At 41.8% G+C, this 25963-nt stretch overlaps 1 protein-coding gene across 3 annotated transcripts in view; it reads left to right on the forward strand.

The window, feature by feature from the left end:
• The window catches only part of TMEM200A (transmembrane protein 200A), a 205724-nt gene that overhangs the window by 40193 nt on the left and 139568 nt on the right, over positions 1-25963 (forward strand). The gene's annotated exons all lie outside the window — the stretch shown is intronic.

A 25963-nucleotide genomic window follows, 5' to 3' on the forward strand; every position in this document is an offset into this window, starting at 1 on the left:
ACTGTGAACACATACTGTCACGTTAAACATCCTAAACTAGCTTACATATTACAAGAGATTAGAGATGGACATTCTACATAATCTGCATGTGGCACTTAGAGAGAGAATGTACAGAATAGAATTGCAGAAAAACATGAGGAGGGGGTATGAGTTAAAGTGAAACTCATCCAATCTCATTTAGTAAGATTCTCACAAATTAGTCAAGTTCACCGTGTATCTGGCTTAGGCAACAACAAGGAAGTGCAGACCAGTGGATGGTCGAGCAAGAAATGTGAAAAACTCCCTCTGTTCAGCCAATTGATTCCTTCCCACAATGCACCCTTTGCCCCAGCAACCAGTCCTAAAAGATCACACCGGTGGCCTGTTTCTCATTCTGTCTTGCAATATCATGCTGTTAGGACATAGAGAGAGATAGAGACACAGGGATAGGCCTGCATCGAATTCAGGGAAAGCTAGAACAGTGTATTGCAGATGGAATTGTTTTTACTATATTATGGTGTATTGTGCATGCAGAAGGTTAGCTGTGCATTTTTAACTGTTTATCTGTAGCTATATCTAGCAACTATTTCACTAGTTCTATGTTTATCTCGTTTGCAAATTTCACTAGTTCTGTTTTAGTCATAGACTAGGCTACATAACACTATGTAAGCTCAGCTGCATTGTTTAAAGTATACCCGACCCTGGACTATATGGAAAATTATTAGTTGACAGAGCTGTCTACTCACCTAATTCTGTTTTCCTATTTGCCTGGAATTACATGAAAATACTTAATTACTTAAAGAGACTCTGTAACAAAATGTTCAGCCTTAGTTCTTCTATCCTATAAGTTCCTTTGCCTGTTCTAATGTGCTCTGGCTTACTGCAGCCTTTCCTAATTGCACAGTAGCTGTGTTATCTCTGTTATATGATCTAATCTTCTCTCTTCTGTTGGCTCTGTCCGCAGAGGCTGGAATGCGTGGAATGTGCTGCACTGCTTGTCATTGGCAGAAGCTATGCACACCCCCTCCAGGCCCCCTGCAGGCTATGAATGACTCACACACTCTGCTTATGTGAGCCTATCACAGGCTGGTTAGTTTGTTTGTAAACACTGCCTAAAACTGGCAATTACAAGCCAGGATTGTAGCAGAGAGTGGCAGAAACAGCACAGAGGGGCCCAGGAGAACATTATGAATAGAATGGTATGCTTTTTGCTGTAAAAATTGTAGAGTACAGATTCTCTTTAAGAAGATTTATAGAATTACATTTTTTCCCTTAATATTTTCACCAATTAGTAATACTAACAACCCCTAGTAATTGTACAGTATTTTTCATCTGTTATCAATAGGTTCTTAGTGAAATTGTCCTTCATCTGGTAGACAGCAGACACGTCGCTTTGCCTTGAATACTTTGTTTACCGGGGACTAGATTTCAGCTGTCCCTCTAGGCATATATTAGAAGAATAAAGGTTAACAAACTTTCAGGTTAGAGAAGTATTGTTAGAGGAATTCAGGCTAAGGTTTTGAAAATAGAGGTTAACAAAATAAATACATATCGACTCATGCCTACAGAATAAGGTGGTAGGTTACTAGTCATGCAGAAAGCCTATATGACTAACACTAAAGTTTGATTTTGGTATTTTCATAGGCATCCGTTAGGTCCTTCACTTCTTGACTATGCTTCACTTCGGACTATGCTAATAGATCAGGAGAATTAATTTTTTTATTATTATTATTCATTTATAAAGCACTGACATTTTCCACTGCGTCTTTGCAGAGTACACTGAATAATTCATGTTATGAACTGTCTCCCTCAGGGAGGCTCAGAGTTTAATATCCCTGTCATAGTTTAATATCTCCACCCTAGTCTAAAGATGACACTTTGGGAGGAAGTCGTGTAACCTACTAGTATGTTTTTGGGATGTGGGAAGTAACCCATGCAAACACAGGGAGAACAAACACCCAAGTGTTTGGAACTATCTGCTAATGGTCATTTTATAGTTATTTATAATTTGTATTGTTATAGGGTTTACTATACTTTATGGCATGTCCAGCAATTTCTGTATGGTTTTGTTATCTGACTTTATAGTCAGAAAAAAAATGTGTTCTTCAGGTATCCCTGTTCTGTTCTAGCTAAGCAAGAATTAGTCATCGGAAAACAGATTTGATTCACTCTGAAGCCATTAATTTTGCTGTAGCTCTTCTGAGCAGACGTTTTAGCAGTTTTCTGTCATGTGTTTTCTTGTGGTTCAACCTATTCAGCTTAGATATGCCAAGAATTCAGCCCATCTTAGTTACAGTATTTCCAAAATTTCAGCTCCACACACAATTATGTTAGCAAGATGAACTTTCATGTTTTCATTTACTGTACCAAGGATAACAAAATGTTTATAATGAACACAAATTAAATATAAAATTACAAATGCATTAGCAATTAGTTCTTAATAATTGATTAGATGAAGATACTGCAGCAATATATTTATTCACACATCACTTGTAGGTGTTGCCAATGCCAATGCCATTTCAGTGCTCATAATATACTGTATATGCCTGCATTTTGTGTGTTTATTATGCTTTTTTGTTGTTTACATTTAATTTGATACATGATGCTAGTAATACAAAAAATATATCTGGTAAAGAATATGGGAATCACTGCTATTATTTTCAGTGTAGCAATTATAACATCCTTTTGAGTAAATACATGTAGCCTCATTTTTGGGGATTGAATTAAAGGGAATACATAGTGTTTTTAATACACTGGTTTACTCAGTTATTCTGTTCCGAAAGTATTTTTAAACCTATTTTTGTATAGTTTCACCTTGTTTAACTTGCAGCTTATTTAGCGCTGCAGTAAAGAAATCAACTCACGTTGCAGAAGCCAAGTTCTCAGAATGACTTATACCTAATAAATAATAATATGCAGTAAATAAATATTCTTTATGTAGTCAAACTTAAGCCAGAATTGTAAACCTTTTGTGGCATTTTCTTGTTGTCATCATTTATCTTTTTATTCATTTTACATATTGAAATAGAGCAGAAAATAAAGTTCCCCACAATTCTGGGGTAAAGCCAATTACAGATGATGATCCGGCGAGGTTTTCTCCCTCAGGAGGTAAGCAATACGACTCCAGTGTGTCGCCTCAGCTTTTTGGGTGTTCCCCAGCAGTATTATGAGGGATTTTTGGGGTCTGTAGTCCGTCAAGGCTCCAGTAGGGATATGCCGGGCAGCGGAGCTCTGAAAAAGACGTCCACTCAGCTCGCCGTGTTGGCCACGCCCCCCCTACATATACATATATTTTATATATTATTAGCAAAGATATATTTCACTTTATTATAACTGCAGTTCATTACCATTAAGTATTTGAGCATTAAACGTATATTTGAATTATTCATATTCCATCAGCAGGTTTAAAAGTATATGCATAGTCAAAGGAAATCATCATGGCACCAGATTAGTATGTCTATGCAGTTTGGCAACTGAGGTTGAGTGACACTGGTAATTATACCCAACCCTTTAAGATAATCTTCTTATATGGTATATTCATCCTGGTAGCCCACAGGCTGACAGTACTGTTTCTGTGACATAAATACATTTACACCTTGTTAGGTTCCACTTTGTGCTGCAGAATGATTTCATGCACCACTGCACTGGGATTTATTTTATTTCCCGAACAGAGTAGTTTATTTCTAAAGAGCATATATGTTTAAATAGCCAAACTCTATTCTGATAACTGTGAGAAAATGATTAAATAGATAATATTCAGCTTTACAAAGTCTACTTCCTTTACAGAAAACCTGTGTGTAAGACCCTGTGACATGCAAATGAATGATTTCCCTGCAAACACTCAACACAAAAGATCTCAGTCCAGAACACTTCTGGATTCAGTCAGGTTAAATGGGATCAGGAAAATCTTTGTCTGTGTCTGTAGACTTTACAGTGGAAAGATCATGGCTTCATACAGAGGACCTAATGGTGCTTCTATAAATAGAACCTATTCCTTAGACTAGAGAAAACAACAACAAATAACATTTGTAAAGCACTTTTCTCCCATAAGACTCAAAGTGCATATGCATGACTCAGACCAGTAATTGGTTGATTGGTAAATTGTATTACAGAGGAAGAATTGTATATGTCTGCAAATACCAGGCAATACAGGTGGCTTTTCAGTCTGGATTGGAATAGCTCCAGGGATGGGGCTGTCTTTACTGGGTGTGGTAGGGAATTCCAAAGGGTAGGAGTAGTATGACAGAAAGCTCTGGTTCCAAAGGTTTTAAGGTGCACTCTGTGAGTGACCAAGTTTATGGATCCTGCTGATCTGGGGTTGTGAGGGGTGTGGTGCAGTTTCAGCAAGTCCATCGTATAACCAGAGCCCAAACTGTGCAGGGATTTGAAGGTCAGCAGTCCAGTCTTGAAGAGTATGCTCCATTTTACAGGTAGCCAGTGCAGTGAGTGAAGAATCAATGTAATGGGACAGTGGTGAGGCTAGTTTATTAGTAATCTGGCAACAGCATTCAGTACAGGTCCTTGTTTGGGAGGCCTGTATTGGGGGCATTGCAGTAGTCCATCCGTGATGTGATGAAGACACGAAATAGGGTTGGAAGAACCTCTGGGAGAAGAGATGTTTAATTTTGCAATGTTCCTCAAATAAACTTAGGAAGTTTTGATTACAGCTGAGAGATAACCTCTTGAGGAACACAGTGCTAAACCCCCTAAAGACCAGGCTGTTTTTTGTTCAATTGGCCACTGCAGCTTTAGGGCCAAGCTGCAGGGCCGCACTAAACAGCACACTAGTGATCCCCCCACCTTTTCTCCCCACCAACAGAGCTCTCTGTTGGTAGGGTCTGATCGCCCCCCAGTTGTTTATTTTGTTTTAAATAAATATTTATGTTCATTTTTTATTTCTATTTTTTACTGTTACTCTTTTTTTTCTGTATACAAACCCCTCCCTCCCCGCAGCCAGCTAATCCTGGTGATCAGCTGTCATAGGCTTCTGCCTATGAGAGCCAATCGCTCTCTTGTCCCCCAGGGGGACAGCCGTGTCACACAGCGCTGTACTCTGTGTAAAGACGATGGTTTTGCAATTGCCTCTCGTAGACTGAAGGCAGGACGGAGCTCCGCCCCCGAGCATGAGATGCGCGCGCAGCCTGCGCGCAATCTCCTGCATTAGCTGGCCCCAGGACCTGACGCCAATTGGTGTTAGGCGGTCCTGGGGCTGCCATCGCGGCCATGCCCATTGGCGAGGTGTGGTCGCCGGGTAGTTAAAAGGTTTAGAAAACATGTTGGATATTCCCGCATTTGTTAGGCGTAAGAGGTTACTCTTAGGGGTAATATTATATAATCGAGAAATAGATCATTCACACTGCTAGATCAGTTAAATTTGGAATTGACTATATTGATCATTTAACATGGCAAATGATTACAAAGGGATGAGTAGGGTTGGACAAGGAGATGCAAATCATTCTGGGTTCAGACAGAATTATGTAAATGATGGATGCAAATGTATGCAGCTTGAAAATGACCCAATCAAATCCTGCCGAGGTGGAATTGGATTGGTCAATTTTCAAACCACATAAAGTTGCATACATAATTTGCATAATCCTGCATCAACTCAGATTAATATAGTCATTTGTTTTGGCAAGGTAAGCAATAGTACAAAGGTAAATAACAATTACAAATCAGTTTGTTGTACAGAGACACAATTAGTGTGCAATGACCTATAATGACTATAATAATATTAATAGCAACGCAGCTGGGAATTTACAAGTCCAAAAACTGGATAGGGCCACAAAAAGGGACTACAGAGTGAAAATACATTTTTTTGTGCAGGATGTAGTATCAATAGCACAGTTCTGCTGAAAACTACACCACATGTCCCCTTTCAAGTAATTATAGAAATAGTCAATGACTACACCAGTTCTCAAAAATGTTCAATAAAACCATAAAAAAAATGAAGCAAAAATCTTATTTAAAATCAATAAAGAGTATGGAATAAATTTACACTGGTGCATTATTTAATTTTGTTTACAATTGAATTAATGAGAAGCTGGATGGCTCTTTTCAGAATATCTTTCCAGGACTTAAAAATCCTCCAATTATGAAATATCAATTAACTGCCATTTAAATAGAATAATGGCTTGTTGGTGATGTCCCACACATACTTAACCCCTTGCGTACCAGCAGTCTTCGGCCCTTTAAGGACCAGACACTGCTGGTACAACAAAATGGCACTTACTGAAAAATCGCGCACATTCCCGCCACTCTCCCAAATCACAATGCTCTCCCCTCACTACAGGCCCCTCACTCTACTGTCGCTATGATAGCGGAGCTCTGTGCACTGGTCAGGAGCTGCTTTCATTAGCTCCTGACCCTTTCCATCAATGTGAGCCAATGTGATTGGCTCACAGTGATCACGTGATCAGGAGCCAATGAAAGCAGCTCCTGACTTGCTCACAGAGCTCTGCCGTTAGATAGATGGACTGTGGCGGGTGCAGGGCAGCGAGATCTGTGGTAGTGGTTGGAGCGGACGGCGGGGAAGATGAAATCTACATCCTGTCAAAGCTGCACACCCTCCTGCAGGATGTAGATTTCAACCAACGCGGTATGGAAGAGATTAACTTGAGACTATTCAAGTGACCTGAAAGTCTGTCGTTTACAAACATTCACAAAGCTGGGAATGATCTTCTTACAAATGGCCATTTTAGACTTGTTTATAATTGTTATCATAATAGAGTTTAGCCTGCCTTCAGAATACAACCTATCCTTCCATGGCTGTATGAATTTCTGTGTAAAAGAATGACCCTGTAGAACTGAGACGTGATTTTTGAACCACGAAGTGCTTTTGCAACTTGGTTTTTCAAGCAACCCATTGTAACCAACATATGGCTTTCATTTTTTCCCCTGAGGCTAGTATGAACCTAGCCTTAGTAACATAGATTTAAGAACCGTATATTATTCTTTAAAATGAAATGAATATGCCAGCCTTCGCATGCTCCATATCCCATCACTACAGGGTCATTTTAAGTAGATGGCAGGGACAGGTAAGCTAATGAGGAGAAGAGCACTGGCTCCTTAACCAACAAGTCTATTGTATGTAATGTATCCGTTCCTAGATGTTATTTTAATGGTTACAGCCACTAGTAAATGTGACAGTACAATTGTGACAGCAGTTAAATTATTCCAATTGTTGATTGCTAAATAAAGAGATGTAAAAGCTTCCACAGAGTGAATAGTTCCATATCAATTTCAGTTTAATTCATTGCAGTTTTAAAAGCTTATATTTGCATTAACATAAATCATGGTTCATGGGGAAGCCAGATCCACTATCGGAACAGTTCTAACTGCTTAGACAGTCAAAACATTAATGTTTTCCTCACTTTGTTAACTATATTATATACATTGGCTGCTCTGATCATTCTTTGCTGGGTTATTATATTTGTATGTGGAATGTAAAATCTTCTCATTGTTTAAATGTTGATATGATTTATGTTAAAAGCAATATTTATATATGCCAGACAGAGGAAATACCTGCTACATTCTGGCCGTGGGTCTTGTCACATTATAGTCCCCTGAATGCCTATTAGAGAACGCGTTAGCTGCCGCATTTAGTGCTTAGATCCATCCTGGTAGCTATGTTAAAGGATTAACGTATAGTGCTTGTACTATATAAATATTATGGCTTTCAGGATAATCAGATAGGCCTACACTATTTAAAGTAGATAGGCAGTGCCAAGCTGAAAAAAAACAAAAACTAAAGATTAAAGCAAATGGGCTGGCAGCCTTTCTAATGCTTTTAGATACATATGTGAAAGAGGATAAAGGGAACCTGAAGTGAGAAAACTCATTTAGGGTAGGTACATACCTATGTAGAGGTAAGGCTGTGGGTACTATAGAGCCTTCACAATCCTCAGTCTCTCCTGTTCTTCCTGTGCCATCCCTCGTTGAAGTTGTTAGACCTGCTAGGTCAAATAGCTCTTTGGCACTCTTCAGGCCGCCTTCGAAAATATTCAGGGCTGCAAATTCATTCCAGGGATGCAAATACTTCTGACGGCAGCTGTTGAAGGCAGAAGACCCAGAACTTCAATAGGGGGTGTCGCCGTAATGAGAGGATGAACTGAAGGCTGGGAGGGCTCTATGGTATCCATAGCCTTCCCTCTACTTTGGTATGTATCTAACCTAAAGTTAGTGTCTTCACTTCAGGTTTGCTTTAAAGTGGACCCAAACTCTTGCGCAACTCAGAATGAAAAGTCTTCATTGCATATAGCTGCTTAATATTCACTGCTGCTGTTACTTATTTTTTTGTTTAGGCAGATCACACTGTCTTATCAGTAGCTGTGAATAGAGACTGCAAGAGCTTTGCCAGGATCTCTGATTGCTGTCTCCTCTTACATAAACACTGAGATTTAAATGCCCCCTGCAAAAGTATATCCAGAGTAAAGGGGCGTCATGGCAAAAATTAGGCTATTAGGGTAACCTGGCTAATACTAGGAGCTTCAGTTACTTAGCTTTTTTTTAAAATGTGGGCTTGAAAGGTTTTTTGACAGCATATGCAAAGATACAGCCCATCATTTTCTCAAGCTATGCTACGTACTCCCCAGTCTCAGTGCTGTTACAACTGATTTATGCTCTACTTTCTCCATTCTCAAGCTCTATGGGATATGTGGACTAAACAGGGAGTGCTGGGGAACATCATAGCACTGGACACAGAAGGAACTAAGTCATCTATCTTGCTTATTTGTTTATCTACGATATTCCACAGCACTCGCTGACCCCCCTTCAGCTGAGAGACATGAGAGGAGAAATCAGCTATTACAATGGAGCCCGAGTCAGCAGAAGCGGACAACAGGCAGGATTACTGCATATGCTGTCTAAAACCTCTCAAGCAGACATTTAAAAACACTAATTATTTGATGCTTCTAATATTAGGTAAATACTAACAGGGTTATCCCACTAGACTAATTTTCGCCATAGTCCCCCTTTAAAGTGTATCCAAGGCAGGATTTTTTTTTTTTATATACAAATGGGACACAGAGACATGTTCTTCCTTCTGCTGTGACCCCCCAAAATTGCTGACAACAGATTGTCGGTAGACTACTATGGGAAGGAGCATCCCTTGCAGGAGAGGCACTCCTGCAAAACACCCCCTCCTCTCCGAGCCTCACCTCTATGCGCCTCTCCCCTGCCTCTATCCCACCCCTCCGAGCCACTTCCCAGCCTATATGCGCTTCTTCCCACCTCTATCCTGCCCCCCTTGCATCTCCCATTCCTCTCTGCTCTGTGATGAGAAGCAGATAGGCGAGCTGGCTGCCTTGTGATCTCCTTCAGAACTGAAACTGAAGGAGAACTTGGTTCAGGAGCGGCGGGAAGCAGCTATAAAGGACACTACCAGATCCAGCTACCAGCCACCCTTGCCGCTCTTGGATCAGGCAAAATATTTTTTTTCAATGTTTTTCCCTTCGGCTCAGGTTTGCTTTAAAGTCTCAGGATTTTTTTCCCCAGACTTTCCAGAAATTGAAAGAAATATATTTTTTTTCCATAAAGTTTCTCATGCTTTACCCATGGTTAATCCTTTAGAGCAGAGAGGAAGTTCTGAGTTTAGTTCCACTTTAACTTAATTTTAGTAACCTTAGCTATGAGTGATAAAACAATGTTTTTGTGTGTAACCCATAGATTGTATAAATAGATGGGATGCATACATTTCAATTAAAAGGCTGCTGTATATCCATTCATTTGGATTCCGACTATCTCTCCCAATGTCCCTTATAGTTCAAGGGTTCCCCAAAATACTTAAATCTTTAATATCACCCCACCTCCCCACTCTGAATACTGAAAACAGTTCCATTTAACTGATCAGTTGTCCTTTAGCAGTGCATTGTGAGAAAGCTTTCAGTTAAAATGCGTAGATGTGGACTAAGGTCCTGAGCCCACTGACGCAGATGTGTCCACTTTTCAGTTATACATCAATGTTACAGATGCTGAAAAGTGGACAGAAGTAGACACAACTGCGTTAGTGGGATCAGGCCCTCAGGGAAACATGGACATTTCCTTCACCTGGGCTGCACATCAGTTGTCCGTTCAGTTATTACTGACAGCAACTGAAAACCAGTCCTAACCAAATTTTTACTATGATCATTAACCTTTCCTCTCTTTCAAATGTAACACTCATTACTGCTGTTTTATTGCTAGCCCCTCCCTCCAATAGACCGAATTGTAACCTAGTACCTGAACTTAAATTGTTAGTGGACTAAGGGCTGGTTCAGACGGACGCTTGCAGAGCGTTTACAGCCAGCGTTCAGGGCTTGGTGTTAAACGCTCCCATTCAAGTGAATGGGAGCGTTTGTACCAAGCTTTCAAGCGCGTTTACACAAATACGGCGTTCGGGTCCCGATTTTTCCCTGGCGTTCAAGGAGCCCCTGGAAGCTACATGTAGCTTCCAGGGGCGGTTAACCGCGACGGCTAATGTCCCCCTAGGGGAAGAAAAAACGCAACCACATCCAAACGCAACACAAACACTGCTAAAAGCCCACGAACGCGACGCCAACGAACGCGACGCCTCCAAACGTCCATCTGAACCAGCCCTTATGTTGCTTGAATACTTTAAAATATGTCTCTAAACACAAATAACTTTATTGCACTGGTTTAAATCAGAAGGATGTTACTCCTATTATTTACATTGCAAAACCGACTCCTCGTTTGTATGTACTCAAACACACAGTATGTGCTGAAGTACTGATGACATCTATACAATGATAGTAAGGAAAGCAAAGGAAACATTTACAATTAGGCAGAGAAGAGTTCTTTCAGGTAATGCCAGGTATGGGTATGCACATCAGTGGTCCACACCCACTATGTACTGAATCACAACTGCCACTTGCATTTGGTCTGAGCATTTGCACAGCATTTGCAAGCATTTGTAAATGGAATGCAGCTAGACTAACAAGCACAGTATCAAATACCGCAAACTACTGAGTAAACATAGGTTAAATGCCATGTGCATTTGGACAGTAGTTGTGACACATATAAACTATTTGGTATGTATGAAGCCTATTGAACATTGCTTTCAAATCCCAATGAAAATGGAGCTACACTTTAAATATGACCATAACTTAGGGGGACCGTAATTAACCCTCTGCACGCAAAACACACACTCGCAACAGATTGAAACTTTAGTGGTGATAAAATAACTAGGATCTTAGCTTCCAAAATGGACTGCAGTAATTTTGTACTGGAATAATTCACCAGCGTTAATTTTCCCTCCTTAGCATTGCTACTCTTGTTTGTGTGTAATTCAGAGAAGGTCACATTAAGAGGTACTTTAACTTTCTTTCTTTATTGTCTAACACACATTAACCCCTTCCCTACTGCTGGTACGCATATTTACACCCTTGGAAACGTCACTTAAAGCGGTATAAAACCCTGACATAATATTCAATAAAAACATGTTTTCCTACTTTTTATATGCCATACGGTTATCATATTTGCTTTTGTGCAGAAGTATTATTATTCATTTAGAAATTATACGTTCCCAAAGTACACTTTTTTTCTCTGAGAGCTGACTTTTATTTTATTTATAACTGCTTTATTCATGTTCTAACGTAAGCAGAAATGCTTTCTGATTCTCTGACTTTGTTCAGCAGAGCCTGCAGTGTCAGAGAAGTGTTTATTTACATTCCTCACTTGATACAATTAAATACAAGATAACATTATCTAAAGTTCAGATGCGTCCACCTTTGCTGGCAGAAACTTCTAAGTCCTGTGTTGATTGCTGTGCTAGTAAAAAAAAATGCTGGTTGTATATAATATGCTGTAAATTATCTATTAGAGCAAAGAAGAAATGCTGGGTTTCATTCCGCTTTAACAACCAGAGGAGTAGATATGCGCACTCCTTTATTTTCCTCACTGTTCCTGATCGCTGCTTTTATTTTATAAAATAAAATAATTCTTAGCAAAAAGTACCACCCAAAGAAAGCCTAATTTGTGGCAAATAACATTCTATAGATTATTTTGATGTGATAAGTAATGATAAAGTTATTGGTGAATGAATGGGAGGAGTTTGATGTGAAAATTGCTCTGTTTTTAAAGGAAAAAAACTGTGGTTGGGAAGTGGTTAAGTGTAGAACTGAAGACATTAATATAGCTTTTCTTTTTGCAAACTATTTATATGAAAATAACTGAAATGTGAACTTCCTATATCTTAGGAACAAACAAAAAATTCTATGAGAATATACAACCTATTTTTTCACAGAACAGTCTCTTTATCCAGAAGTTGATGTTTCATCACAGTGTGTTAATTAAACAGTGCCAGGTTTGTTAGGAAAGTGGTGCCAGACTGAAGAACTGCTGAAGTACAAGTGTATTCTATTGGCTTACACCTCTATAAAACTTAAGATGCAAAAGATGAAGGGAGATGTATTTATGCAATGCTTTTACACTCACCCTTCTAACTGTGGAATTGTTGCTGCACATTAAGTAAGACACGCTCAGGGTTAAAGAAAACAAAACGTACTAGAGAGACCAGCAGAGTCCGAGCACTGTCCAAATAAAGTGAATTTTATTTGTGTAGTAAATGACATAAAGCATGGAATGCTGAGCAACAAGCTGGCTTATGGGGTGGAGGCCAACAGGGCCTGCGCTACCATTAAGGCAAAGGGGACAATTGCCCCAGACCCCAGTGTCTGTAGGGGCCTCCAAGCATCTCCCATCATTGCCCCTCTAAAAAATTAAATTTGTCTGGTCGCAGCCGTACTGTGGCATGACTATATGGTGGTGGTGGCAGCAGGCATCAAATAGAGGCAAGGATACATACTTTACCTTACGGTTACATGTCCAGCTGACATGTGGCCTTTGCCCCGGTCTACAATGGAAGTTGGAAGTTGTGTGCCTCCTCCCTCTGCCTGCACCCACCACTTTGATGCACACCCAAAGCAACTGATTTCTTGCCTAGTGCTGCCCGACGGCTTCACACAGCGATCCATGTCAGCAGTGCAACACACGTGGATTCTATGTATGGATGCCTAACCACCTGCTCAGTTATTAAACAACCCAACAGCCTGCACCAAAGACACATGAACTGCTTTTCCCTGGCTTCGGAAGCATAGCTAACTGTTGTCTGACCTCCTATTTATGGTGACACGCTACAGATTGCTGATGATCTATTCTTCTGTGCTCCATTCTGCATGCTGCTGGGGAGGAAGGGGGGAAGAGAGAGAGAGAGAGAGATGCCTGCACTGGCGGGGAGACCATTGTGGCTGGCTGCCAGGGAATTACTGGGGTGGAAGATACTGTGTCATGTCGGGGGCCCCCTTGTTATTTTTTTGCCCCAGGTCCCCATTTCACCTAGAACTGGTCCAGGAGGCCAAAGCACAAACAGAGCCACACTATGGTCATTTCATGTCCAGAAGGATACTTGTTCACCTAAATTTGACTTGTTTGGACAGTGTACAGACTCCTCTGCTTGTTCTCGTTAGGAGGAAACATAGTGACATATAGCAGAATGCAGTCAGTTATTCAGGATACCCACTTTTATGTTAATGTTCCTTGTTTCAGCATCAGAAATGCCTACTGTAGCTATATTTTGCTGTGTATTGGTATAAAGCCCCCACCCTGCCAGTGCTGTTTAGCTATGTGAAATTCTCTCCCAGAACGTCCTGGGAGACCAGGTATATTTTCTATTGGCTACAGAACTCTCAGTAAACAAACATTCTGCAAAGATCATCTGACAGGCAGGGGTCGAGTGGGGCGTGGACGCGGGGGGACAGCGTCTACTTACTATTTCCCGAGGGTGGACGCCGCCCCCCCTGGCATTTGTGGAGGGGAGCAGCGGAGTGGAAGGAGAGCTGTGAGCAGCGGTGGGGGAGGGCGGACATCTCCCCCCCCCCCCTCCCTCACCTTGTGGCTCTCCTTCCCTCACTCTCCCCTCCAGAAGTAATGTGCGGGCAGCCGGCAGCGGGCGGGACTTACCTCTCCTCGTCGTCGGAACACTGGATCTGCGTGCCTCAAGTCTGGTCTGGTCCAGACCAGACTTGCGGCACACAGATCCGGTGTTCCGACGACGAGGAGAGGTAAGTCCCGCCCGCTGCCGGCTGCCCGCACATTACTTCTGGAGGGGAGAGCGAGGGAAGGAGAGCCCCAAGGTGAGGGAGGGACTGGGAGATGTCCGCCCTCCCCCACCGCTGCTCACAGCTCTCCTTCCACTCCGCTGCTCCCCTTATGCTGGGGGGGACACATGACTACTTATTCTGGGGACATATACCCCTGACTACATATACTGGGCACATATATCCCCTGGCTAGATAGATATACTGGGCACATATACCCCCTGACTACATATACTGGGCACATATACCCCTGCCTACATATACTGGGCACATATACCCCCTGGCTACATATACTGGGCACATATACCTCTGGCTACATATACTGGGCACATATACCCATGACTACATATACTGGGCACATATACCCCTGACTACATATACTGGGCACATATACCCCCTGGCTACATATACTGGGCACATATACTCCCTGACTACATATACTGGGCCCCTTCACCCCCTGACTACATATACTGGGCACATATACCCCCTGACTACATATAATGGGCACATATACCCCCTGGCTACATATACTGGGCACATATACCCCCTGGCTACATATACTGGGCACAAATACCCCCTGGCTACATATACTGGGCACATATACCCCCTGGCTACATATACTGGGCACATATACCCCCTGACTACATATACTGGGCACATATACCCCTGGCTACATATACTGGGCACATATACCCCTGACTACATATACTGGGTACATATACCCGACTACATATACTGGGCACATATACCCCTGCCTACATATACTGGGGACATATACACCTGCCCTGCCTACATATACTGGGCACATATACCCCTGACTATATATACTGGGCACATATACCCCTGACTACATATACTGGGCACATATACCCCCTGACTACATATACTGGGCACATATACACCTGCCTTCATATACTGGGGCACATATACCCCTGGCTACATATACTGGGGCACATATACCCCTGGCTACATATACTGGGGACACATACCCCTGGCTACATATACTGGGCACATATACCCCTGGCTACATATACTGGGACATATACCCCTGACTACATATACTGGCACATATACCCCTGGCTACATATACTGGGCACGTATACACCTGGCTACATATACTGGGGACATATACCTCTGGCTACATATACTAGGCACATATACCTCTGGCTACATATACTGGGACTACTATACTCATGGCTACTTATACTGGGGACACCTATAGACCTGGCCACCTATGCTGGGGGTACCTATTTTGGAGGAACTGCTGTCAGATTATCTGCATTTTTGTGGAACCGCTGTTATGTATTTTGGGGAACAGCTGCCAGATTATGTGTATGTTAGGGGAACGTCTGCTGCCAGATTACGCGTATTTTGGGGAACTGCTGCCAGATTGTGTATGTTTAGGGGACCACTGCTGCCAGATTATATGTATGTTGGGTGTTACGTGTATTTTGGGTGATCTGCTGCCAGGTTTTGCGTATTTTGGGGAACTGCTTCCAAATTATGTGTATGTTGGGGGAACTGCTGCTGCCACATTGTCTATTTTGGGGGAACCACTGCCATATTATCTGTATTTTGGAGGAACTTCTACCAGATTATGTGTCTTTTTGGTGAAATGCTGTCAGATTGCATCTATTTTTGGGGGATACACTACGGCAGAGCTCAAACTTCCTCGGCAGACCTTTTACATCGCTGCTAAGGTCATGTATATTTGGCCCCACCCATGACCACGCCCGCATTATGCTTGATCACACCCATTTTTTTGCACTCCGCGGCGCAGTGTTTTTCAAAGTGAGTCCACTCACTTCTTTTCCCAGGACTAGACCCCTGCTGACAGGACTAAAGATGTCACCACCTGTGATAGATTTCAGAATGTAAGTAGGGGTGAGGTGAGGTAAGTGGGGTGAGGACAGTTTTTACAATGGGCAAACACTGCCTACATAATGTATGAATGAATATTGTAAAAATAACTGCAATTTTATTATTTATGTTATTTTCCCTACAGCTCTTTTTTTAACAGCAGGTAATTATAATGAAGGGAATATATTCTAGTGAAATAGTAAGTAGAGATTCTAACACTGGAGATGCTTGAAGATTACTTTTAATCCAACATTAAAAACTTAAATGTGTTTAGTCAGAGCTGTTTAGCCTAGCCTGAAAAGTGACGTTTTTTGTTATAATTAAGTCAATTTGCTTTGTGGTTATAATTGACAAGTTGTCATAACAGTTTATTAGCAGGCAGTTACAGCAGTTAGTATTGCAAAAAACAGGCCATTTCACTGTGTGGACAGTCCATACTGTTCCATCAGTTTCCAGCCAGTTCTACTTACAAAGAAAGCTTAGTAGTACTGTAAAGAGTAGTACTGTATTTTTTTTTAACAATCTTTAAAGAAACATTGGCACTAGAAAGATATTTCTGTAAGACTGAGTTAGTGTTGTCTACTCCGCACATGCATTCATTGCACATGCATTCATTTTCAGTGTAGGGCTCCTCGGCTTTGGCCCAGGTATGCAAGTACTATGATAAAGTAAAAGCAAAACTAAATACTTTACCTCAATCATCTTATGGGGAAAATTGCTTCTAAACCTTGACTAATGCTTACCTTAATCCCTCTCCATTCCAAAGCTCTATTTTTAACTTCTTTACTTAAGTAAGCGCCAAGCTGTGCTTAACCGTTAATGTCAATCTTCAGGGGAAGATGTTGAAAGGGGATAGAACCTCTTGGCTGTAGTATGATCTCTAGTAGTCCTGGTGACAGGAAGTAAGGGACACCTTGCGCTAGTTCACATTGGGGTGCTTTTGGAGGGGGTTTCAATGTTTTGCTGATCGACGGTGATCAGCAAAGCGCAGTATTAATGTAAACCTATGTAACCATTCTCACTGCTGCTTTGCCACTTGTATAAACTCACAATTATGCTGAATGCAGCATTTTTACAGCAATTGCAATGCATTTCTCCTTGCCCAAACAAAATTGCAAAGTGCAATTGCTGCAGGGCGCTGCTCTGTACCATCTTTGGTGTTCTCCATACAGATCCTAGTTTTTATCTGAAGGACATTCTAATCCCTGGTTAAATCTTTTGGGTCCCTCCATGCTGCCTAACTGTTATTTGGGGATATGTATAGACCTATTGCAATATTCCATTGTTAAAGACCATCCTTCACATCAACTTGGACACAACCAATTCAACTGATACTACACGTAAAAAAATATTTAGAGGGGTGGAATTTCAATGTTTGCTATAGGTGCTGATTTTCCTAGATCTGCCATACACTCCACAAGATGTGCTGTCGTCAAAATCAATATCAGCCAGACAGGTTCCTGCAAACACCCAATGTCACTATGTTGACCCCTTATGATCCTCAAGGCTTTTGGCCTAACAGTGTGATAAAAAGCAGGTCAACAAGTCAACGGACGTAAGGCTTTCCAATGCAGTCTGGCTGAATTGTATACTGTTGCCCGGCATCTTGTATCCAGGTCCTTGTAGTTAGACTATTTACCCAATCAATATTTAACTTGAACAGCATTTGGTAGCATCCAAGCCTCATTTATACTATCGTGTGTGTGTGTGTGTGTGTCAGGCAGCAGAAAGTCTAATACTCTAAACCCCCCCCCCCGCCCCCCCCAAAAAATATCCACAACTTATTTCCAGCCTCTAACCCAATCAGATATCTACAGATTCCTAAGCAGAACCTATGGCCTGCGGTACAGGTCTAAAAGAAGCCTCCTGCTCAAAATACATGTCAAATGTATGTTGCCATAGTAACAGCCAGGACAACACTGTGATATATGGACTTTCACAGTTCTCACAAGGTGCGCTACTGACATAGTTCTCACTGAACCCAATAGAACTCTTTGTGTGTTCCGTCCTCCTGTTCCTCAACGAGAACGCTGCCTGGACCACTGGTAGGTGAGTTCACCACCGCAAGATGCAAGCCATTCAGGAGTTCAAGACAAAACCAAAGAAAATCGATCATAGTACAGTCTGCCAGACTCTTCAGGGGGGGGGAACCTCCACCTTATGGGGGCCAAGTGTCATGTAACACAATTACGGGATCACCTTTGCCACCTCGTGCAATATCCAACAATTAGCATGCTCACCTAGCTGCAAGGCTGCCCCGCCTCACAGACAGCAAAATCGCTTGAGTGTAAAACACAGGACTTTCTTCAAACACACCTTCCTCTCATGTATCCATCTCCTCAAAGAAAGGTAAGATAAAACATCATAGTGCAGATAAATCATACAGGAAGCTTGAGCTGCCACAGTATATCACATACGTTTCCCTGCTCACCCTTTTGGGTTGCTGCCCACCCTCACAGACAGCTGTCCTCACTTAAATGTGTGCTATTGCACCCAAGACACTCCAGGTTTCTTGTTGCTTCACAGTAAAATAGCAAGCTAGGGTATATCTAGGAACTGAAAGAACTTCCAATAGTGTAAAACCAGTGATTTATTCCAGTAAAAATGAGAAATATACTCACAAACATGTGATAAAAAGCACATATCAATATTAAAAGAGGACGTCGGTCACTTCCTGCCCTTTAGCTCCGCCCAACAGGTTTTGTCATTTGACTCATCAGGGGCATGGGTCAGGACCTATCCCTGCATAAATAAATACAGTTACACTTAATTTACAGACTCCACTCCGACTTACATATAAAATAAATCCCATTGCCCATCTACACCACAAATATCCCTTCCCATCCTCTTGCCCACCCTAACCGCTTATATTAATCTACACTATTAAATGTCTTAATACCTATAAATTAATCGCAGCAATAGTCCACATTAAACTCACTCTTTCCAGATCTCGCGGTCTCTCTGCCGTTAAGACTCAAGATCTCGGAGCTGGCCTCGCCCCTCTGCGGTCCAGCCTGAACACTGAACTCTCGTTCTCACGAGGTTACGCTACCCTAACTTTTGGCCATGCCCCTCTGCGTTCCAGCCTGAACACTGAACTCTCGTTCTCGCGAAATATATGGACTTTGCTACCATGGCAGCTTGTTCACAAGAAAAACCAGCAAAGCTTAATGTGCATGTGTAGGATTTCTGGGAGGCATCACAGAAGGCTGTACTTGTTATATGGGGGCCATGATGCTGCATTTGTTTTATGGGGTCTGAGGGGGGTTAAGGCTGTATATGTTATATGGGGTTGAAGCTGCACTTGTTATATGGGGTTGAAGAGGGGATGGCTGGACTTGTTATATAGGGTCATTATACTGCACTTGTTATATGATGCCAATATGTTATATGAAGCCAATAAAGCAAATACAAATGTGTTTGTTACATGGAGGGTATGAGTATGTACTTGTTATGTAACATCATGAGGCTGTATTTTTATATGAGGGTCATGTGGATGCACTTGATATGTTATGTAGTTGTGCCCATTATTTAAAAGACATGGAGTTGAGTAGGGGGAGGGGGGGTAGCATTGAGCTAAGCATGTCATGAGATGGGGTACAATAATACAAGGATGTGTAGATAGGTGTTGGCTCCATTGTTTTGGGGCCCTATGAATGATAGATAAGTCCCTCATTAAGGGTTTTGTTAATGGTCCTATGATTTGTAGTTAGGCCTATTTGAGGATTTGTGACAGTGGTGCAAACTCTGCTCATTCATAACCTGCTATCTGACTTGTGGTATTTTGATGCCTGGAGTGGGTGGAGTATAATGTAAAGGGAAGGGGGCATCTGGAAGCCATTATATAATGGGTCAGTTGTGTGAACAGCAGCATTGACAGGTGAGTGAATAAATTAAAATTAATAATAATCCTAACATTTGTATAGCCAACTTCTCTCCTGTCAGACTCAAAAGTTGCAGCCACGAAGGGCACGCTCAATAGACCACCCTGCAGTGGTAGAGAGTCTTGCTCAAGGAGTCCTTACTGAATTGGTATTGACCCTAACTAGGATTTGAACCCTGGTCCCCCATGTCAAAGGCAGAGCACTTAACCAGTACAGTATCCAGCCACTGAATTAAGTTGACCCATCTAGGTGTTACAGTGCTGTTTTGAAGCATGCAGTACATTTGTAGCCATTCTCTGCCTTGCAAGTTCTGGCCCCAAACGTCCCTGTGGATTACCCTCCTGCATTTGCAGCAACTCAGTGGTAGTTGATCTCCAGATTCTAAGCTGTTAAACTGTACAGTAACCAAGTAAATCAACAGTCACTGTGATAGTAGCAAGTAGTCCTTGCTAAATTTGATGCAATTTTCTATTTCTGATATGGTAATTCTGAAACCTCAGTATTTTGGAATTAGTATATGTAGAAGCCCCATGAATGTGACGCATCTGCCGGCTGCATTTACATATATGACCACCTTGTTTATTTTAAATGCTTTCTCCCCGTCATGGAGCAGTGTCTTTGAAGAAGCACGTTTACACGAAACAATTGTTGACCCACTACTTGTCCCTGTGTCTGGCTGCAGCCCTGGACAGGTGATGTATCTATTGATGTAACATCTGTATACGGCTTGTAACTTACATCTGAGATTGAACTGGATTAAATGAAAGCTTCATTGCACTGGTGCCCATATTGTTTCCTCTATTGAAATGTTTATTTTAAATGTGTTCCACATCACTTTAAATGCAAGCAATCATTTAATAACAAGCTACTAGATTTCAGCCTAAACACAGCAAAAGTACGGTAATTTTTTTCCTATTTTTGTGACTTGGTGTTACAATGTAATCACTAATATGGCTATACAGCACTGTCTTTTCATAGATATTTGTTTATTTTGTTTTTACTGATATATTTTGTCTCAAGGTGAATGTTATTTTCTGAAAGGCTAGTATACCTTGCCTCTGTGTGTTGCATTACATTTTTTAAAGTTTAACTTTTTATAGTACTTGTTAGAAGACATACAGTATGTGTTATAGTGTAATGACTATTAATTATCGGGTCTTTACAGTTGTCAGCGTTATTGTATTTATTTTTATGCTTTTATATATTGTAATGCCTTGCTTCTATTCTATTTGTTTCAAAGACATTAGCAACATATTTACCTTACAACAATAATTAATAAGAGATATGATCAGCATTACATTTTTTCAATTGCACAACACAAAGCATTTTGGACAAATATGTATGATTTTTTTTCTATGTCCAGTTAAAAATAGGAAGAAAAAAAGGCAAACATGGACAAAAACACATACATGCACTAAAGAAATTGCATAAAATAGAAGAGCGTACATGTTTTCAAACATGCAAATGCAAAGAAGTAAGAAATAGACCTACATTTTTTAACCACTTGAGGACCTAGGGCTTTCTACCCCTTAAGGACCGGCCACTTTTTTTCCATTCAGACCACTGCAGCTTTCACGGTTTATTGCTCGCTCATACAACCTACCACCTAAATGAATTTTGGCTCCTTTTCTTGTCACTAATACAGCTTTCTTTTGGGGCTATTTGATTGCTCCTGCGATTTTTACTTTTTATTATATTCATCAAAAAAGACATGAATTTTGGCAAAAAAATGATTTTTTTAACTTTCTGTGCTGACATTTTTCAAATAAAGTAAAATTTCTGTATACATGCAGCGCGAAAAATGTGGACAAACATGTTTTTGATTAAAAAAAACCCATTCAGTGTATATTTATTGGTTTGGGTAAAAGTTATAGCGTTTACAAACTATGGTGCAAAAAGTGAATTTTCCCATTTTCAAGCATCTCTGACTTTTCTGACCCCCTGTCATGTTTCATGAGGGGCTAGAATTTCAGGATAGTATAAATACCCCCCAAATGACCCCATTTTGGAAAGAAGACATCCCAAAGTATTCACTGAGAGGCATAGTGAGTTCATAGAAGATATTATTTTTTGTCACAAGTAAGCGGAAAATGACACTTTGTGAGAAAAAAAAAAAAAAAGTTTCCATTTCTTCTAACTTGCGACAAAAAAAAATGAAATCTGCCACGGACTCACCATGCCCCTCTCTGAATACCTTGAAGGGTCTACTTTCCAAAATGGGATCATTTGTGGGGTGTGTTTACTGTCCTGACATTTTGGGGGGTGCTAAATTGTAAGCACCCCTGTAAAGCCTAAAGGTGCTCATTGGACTTTGGACCCCTTAGCGCAGTTAGGCTGCAAAAAAGTGCCACACATGTGGTATTGCCATACTCAGGAGAAGTAGTATAATGTGTTTTGGGGTGTATTTGTACACATACCCATGCTGGGTGGGAGAAATATCTCTGTAAATGACAATTTGTTAATTTTTTTTACACACAATTGTCCATTTACAGAGATATTTCTCCCACTCAGCATGGGTATGTGTAAAAATACACCACAAAACACATTATACTACTTCTCCTGAGTACGGCGATACCACATGTGTGGCACTTTTTTGCACCCTAACTGCGCTAAAGGGCCCAAAGTCCAATGAGTACCTTTAAGATTTCACAGGTCATTTTGAGAAATTTCGTTTCAAGACTACTCCTCACGGTTTAGGGCCCCTAAAATGCCAGGGCAGTATAGGAACCCCACAAATGACCCCATTTTAGAAAGAAGACACCCCAAGGTATTCCGTTAGTAGTATGGCGAGTTCATAGAAGATTTTATTTTTTGTCACAAGTTAGCGGAAAATGACACTTTGTGAAAAAACACAATTAAAATCAATTTCCGCTAACTTTTGACAAAAAATAAAAACTTCTATGAACTCACCATACTCCTAACGGAATACCTTGGGGTGTCTTCTTTCTAAAATGGGGTCATTTGTGGGGTTCCTATACTGCCCTGGCATTTTAGGGGCCCTAAACCGTGAGTAGTAGTCTTGAAACGAAATTTCTCAAAATGACCTGTGAAATCCTAAAGGTACTCATTGGACTTTGGGCCCTTTAGCGCAGTTAGGGTGCAAAAAAGTGCCACACATGTGGTATCGCCATACTCGGGAGAAGCAGTACAATGTGTTTTGAGGTGTATTTTTACACATACCCATGCTGGGTGGGAGAAATACCTCTGTAAATGGACAATTGTGTGTAAAAAAATCAAAAGATTGTCATTTACAGAGGTATTTCTCCCACCCAGCATGGGTATGTGTAAAAATACACCTCAAAACACATTGTACTACTTCTCCCGAGTACGGCGATACCACATGTGTGGCACTTTTTTGCACCCTAACTGCACTAAGGGGCATAAAGTCCAATGAGTACCTTTAGGATTTCACAGGTCATTTTTGTTTCAAGACTACTCCTCACGGTTTAGGGCCCCTAAAATGCCAGGGCAGTATAGGAACCCCACTAATGACCCCATTTTAGAAAGAAGACACCCCAAGGTATTCCGTTAGGAGTATGGTGAGTTCATAGAAGTTTTTATTTTTTTGTCACAAGTTAGCGGAAATTGATTTTAATAGTTTTTTTTCACAAAGTGTCATTTTCCGCTAACTTGTGACAAAAAATAAAATCTTCTATGAACTCACCATACTCCGTACGGAATACCTTTGGGTGTCTTCTTTCTAGAATGGGGTCATTTGTGGAGTTCCTATACTGCCCTGGCATTTTAGGGGCCCTAAACCGTGAGGAGTAGTCTTGAAACCAAATGTCGCAAAATGACCTGTGAAATCCTAAAGGTACTCATTGGACTTTGGGCCCCTTAGCGTACTTAGGGTGTAAAAAAGTGCCACACATGTGGTACCGCTGTACTCAGGAGAAGTAGTATAATGCGTTTTGGGGTGTATTTTTACACATACCCATGCTAAGTGGGAGAAATATCTCTGTAAATGACAATTGTTTGATTTTTTTACACACAATTGTCCATTTACATAGAAATTTCTCCCACCCAGCATGGGTATGTGTAAAAATACACCCCAAAACACATTATACTACTTTTCCTGAGTACGGCGGTACCACATGTGTGACACTTTTTTGCAGCCTAGGTGCGCTAAGGGGCCCAACGTCCTATTCACAGGTCATTTTGAAGCATTTGTTTTCTAGACTACTCCTCGCGGTTTAGGGCCCCTAAAATGCCAGGGCAGTATAGGAACCCCACAAGTGACCCCATTTTAGAAAGAAGACACCCCAAGGTATTCCGTTAGGTGTATGGCAAGTTCATAGAAGATTTTATTTTTTGTCACAAGTTAGTGAAAAATGACACTTTGTGAAAAAAAACCAATAAAAATTATTTTCCGCTAACTTTTGACAAAAAATAAAATCTTCTATGAACTCGTCATACACCTAACATAATACCTTGGGGTGTCTTTTTTTTCTAAAATGGGGTCACTTGTGGGGTTCCTATACCGCCCTGGCATTTTACAGGCCCAAAACCGTGAGTAGTCTGGAAACCAAATGTCTCAAAATGACTGTTCAGGGGTATAAGCATCTGCAAATTTTGATGACAGGTGGTCTATGAGGGGGTGAATTTTGTGGAACCGGTCATAAGCAGGGTGGCCTTTTAGATGACAGGTTGTATTGGGCCTGATCTGATGGATAGGAGTGCTAGGGGGGTGACAGGAGGTGATTGATGGGTGTCTCAGGGGGTGGTTAGAGGGGAAAATAGATGCAATCAATGCACTGGGGAGGTGATCGGAAGGGGGTCTGAGGGTTTGGCCGAGTGATCAGGAGCCCACACGGGGCAAATTGGGGCCTGATCTGATGGGTAGGTGTGCTAGGGGGTGACAGGAGGTGATTGATGGGTGTCTCAAGGTGTGATTAGAGGGGAGAATAGATGCAAGCAATGCACTGGCGAGGTGATCAGGGCTGGGGTCTGAGGGCATTCTGAGGGTGTGGGCGGGTGATTGAGTGCCCTAGGGGCAGATAGGGGTCTAATCTGATAGGTAGCAGTGACAGGGGGTGATTGATGGGTAATTAGTGGGTGTTTAGGGTAGAGAATAGATGGAAACACTGCGCTTGGGTGGTGATCTGTTGTCGGATCTGCGGGCGATCTATTGGTGTGGGTGGGTGATCAGTTTGCCCACAAGGGGCAGGTTAGGGGCTGATTGATGGGTGTCAGTGACAGCGGGTGATTGATGGGTGTCAGTGACAGGGGGTGATTGATGGGTGATTGATAGGTGATTGACAGGTAATCAGTGGGTTATTACAGGGGAGAACAGATGTAAATATTGCACTGGCGAATTGATAAGGGGGGGTCTGAGGGCAATCTGAGATTGTAGGCGGGCGATTGGGTGCCCGCAAGGGGCAGATTAGGGTCTGATCTGATGGGTAACAGTGACAGGTGGTGATAGGGGGTGATTGATGGGTGATTGATGGGTAATTAGTGGGTGTTTAGAGGAGAGAATAGATGGAAACACTGCGCTTGGGTGGTGATCTGATGTCGGATCTGCGGGCGATCTATTGGTGTGGGTGGGTGATCAGTTTGCCCACAAGGGGCAGGTTAGGGGCTGATTGATGGGTGTCAGTGACAGCGGGTGATTGATGGGTGTCAGTGACAGGGGGTGATTGATGGGTGATTGATAGGTGATTGACAGGTAATCAGTGGGTTATTACAGGGGAGAACAGATGTAAATATTGCACTGGCGAATTGATAAGGGGGGGTCTGAGGGCAATCTGAGATTGTAGGCGGGCGATTGGGTGCCCGCAAGGGGCAGATTAGGGTCTGATCTGATGGGTAACAGTGACAGGTGGTGATAGGGGGTGATTGATGGGTGATTGATGGGTAATTAGTGGGTGTTTAGAGGAGAGAATAGATGGAAACACTGCGCTTGGGTGGTGATCTGATGTCGGATCTGCGGGCGATCTATTGGTGTGGGTGGGTGATCAGTTTGCCCGCAAGGGGCAGGTTAGGGGCTGATTGTTGGGTGGCAGTGACAGGGGGTGATTGATGGGTGATAGGTGATTGGCAGGTGATTGACAGGTGATCAGTGGGTTATTACAGGGAAGGACAGATGTAATTAATGCACTGGCGAATTGATAAGGGGGGGGGGGGTCAGAGGGCAATCTGAGCGTGTGG

Source organism: Hyperolius riggenbachi, chromosome 4 (genome assembly GCF_040937935.1).
Source record: "Hyperolius riggenbachi isolate aHypRig1 chromosome 4, aHypRig1.pri, whole genome shotgun sequence".
Taxonomy (NCBI): domain Eukaryota; kingdom Metazoa; phylum Chordata; class Amphibia; order Anura; family Hyperoliidae; genus Hyperolius; species Hyperolius riggenbachi.